The sequence below is a fragment of the Branchiostoma floridae genome, chromosome 4 (assembly GCF_000003815.2).
Source record: "Branchiostoma floridae strain S238N-H82 chromosome 4, Bfl_VNyyK, whole genome shotgun sequence".
NCBI lineage: Eukaryota > Metazoa > Chordata > Leptocardii > Amphioxiformes > Branchiostomatidae > Branchiostoma > Branchiostoma floridae.
Window position 1 is genome coordinate 3657075 of NC_049982.1, and position 2272 is coordinate 3659346.

Consider the following 2272-nt stretch of genomic DNA (forward strand, 5'->3'; position numbering starts at 1 on the left):
CACATGTGTTGCTTCTATAATTCTGCAATTGACATTGAAGGAGCAGAAAGAACTACTTTGTAAAATCAACATTTCTTTGGCATTGTTTGCAAGACTGTGGAAATCAAGTATATGTACAAGTAACCCAGAGAGTTTGCCGATGAGAACTGAGCGCTGGTAATTATAGGTAGGGCAGTGCAAAAGGTAGTGTGAAATCGTTTCGTATGGACACCCGCAGCTGCAGGCTGGGCTTGACACAAGACCCCGCGTGAAAAGACTATAATTCAAGCTGCAGGTGCCCATACGAAGTCGTGAAATGAGAATGCAAGAGTGTCGAGACCCGAAGCTGAAATGGCTGAATTTGGGAGGGCGTATCGTTTTAAAAAGATGTTCTCGAAATTTCGAGAAATCGAGTGCACGAAGAGTTAAGTCCAAGTTGTTCCAAGCAGTGATGGAATATGGAGTAAAGGACTTTCAAATGGCATATTTGAGCTATATCTTTCCCCTAACCCGCTCTACATCGCAGTAGGAAGTTTGTACTTAAGTTGTAATGGTATACTAATATGACTAAAGGTAAACCTTTACCAAACCTACGCTACATCATAATAAGCCGTGCAAGACGATCAGTATCATGAAAATAGCATACACCAGTTGTGGTTTATCCTCGACAATCAGCTTCGTGAGAAGTTTCTTCTCGAGTGATGTGATGGCTGTTTCTTCGTATCCGAAGATCAATGGTAGGCAGACAAGGTTGTACTAATGACATATTTGAGCTATATCTTTCCCCTAACCTGTTTTATAGTAAGATGATTAAAGGTAAACCTTTACCAAACCTACGCTACATCACAATACGCTGAGCAACACGATCAGTATCATGAGAATTTCACCCACATTGAGTTCGTGAGAAGTTTCTTTCGGGCACTAATGATATACTTGAGCTATATTTTTTACACTAACCCACTTTACTTAGTAGGAAGTTTGTTATTAAAGGCGCCCATAGCAGTTTTTAGTGCATTAAAATAAAAAATATTCTGGATGATACAATCGGTACGATATTGACATATACTTCAACAAACTAGCACATTTTTATCATTATTTCGTACTTTCAGCGTTTAAAAGGACGCACAAACATGCCGCAAACGGACCCCTTTGATTTATTATATCCTACAATAAATCAGCACAGGATCGAGCCACTAACGGTTTCCGTCGGTAATTTTCGGAGATTTTCGAACGCATGAGGTCATTGAGCGAATTGAATCTGATTCGCCCGTTCGCAAATCGAAACTTTATTCGAACAAGTGACGACATCTCCGGAAGCGTTCTGGACGCATTGGTCATGTTCGCGTGCGTTCCGAAAATTTGAAATAATGGCACGTGCAGCGCTCAGATTTTCAATGCGTTCTCACCACCCAGCGACGTCTCATCTTTGCTCAATAAAGGTCGATATGCAATGATAAAGTGTTATGTAAGCTTACTGTGTGTAAAAATGACTTGAAAATTAAATTTGAAAAGACTAAAAAAACTGCTCTGGGCGCCTTTAAGGGCTGTCACATGCAATATAATAAGTGGCATGATGATAATCAAACACACATAGACACAGAGTTTTAGTACAAAGTAAGTATTTTTAAAATTCATCATATTTATGGCCCCCTCCCGTTACTAATGTGCTTACAGTAAACCTTTCCTAAACCCAAGCTACAATCCAATAAGCTGTGCAAGTCGATCCTCTGGAAAGACCAGGGTATTACAGTGAAAGTGTGATTTTTCTTAATTGAATCGTGGAAGAGTAATTAAAGAATAAGTACATGACTATACTAATGCCACAATAGAGCATCACTCCAAGGCACGCAATTATCTGTCGAGTATGGCTAACTACTATCAAGACGGATTCAAACGACTCCCATTTGCGGTTCAGTAATTTGAGGCATTCTTATCATTTGGATATAACTCTAATGATGATAATTAGCTCTTGACGAAATGACGCAATCAGAATCCTCTCCCTGTTGCGCTTTAGATTTAGACCGTACACTACCCCAGTGTCTCGCACAAAGGTTTTTTTGGATATACGACATTCAAAACGTCGTCAATGTGTAATTGCTACATTGAAGAGTAGAAGACTTAAAAGATACTTTTATGTTGTAAAATTCTGACAATAAAAATGAAGATATATTCTCAAGAACAAAACCTTCATGTGAATGACATGCATATCGACTTTTTAGCATTTTTGCATATTTCTATCGCATTTCTGGTGTTTATGAACTGCGAACACCACACTACCTTTGCAAGTGTCACC

The 2272-nt window shown here is 39.0% G+C and overlaps 1 protein-coding gene and 1 long non-coding RNA gene across 2 annotated transcripts in view; one reads left to right on the forward strand and one right to left on the reverse strand.

Annotated features, from left to right (window-relative positions):
* Nucleotides 1-2272, forward strand: part of LOC118413013 — a 711153-nt gene that overhangs the window by 688396 nt on the left and 20485 nt on the right. The window lies entirely within an intron of this gene.
* LOC118414515 overlaps nt 1-2272 on the reverse strand; it is a 660232-nt gene that overhangs the window by 648989 nt on the left and 8971 nt on the right. The window lies entirely within an intron of this gene.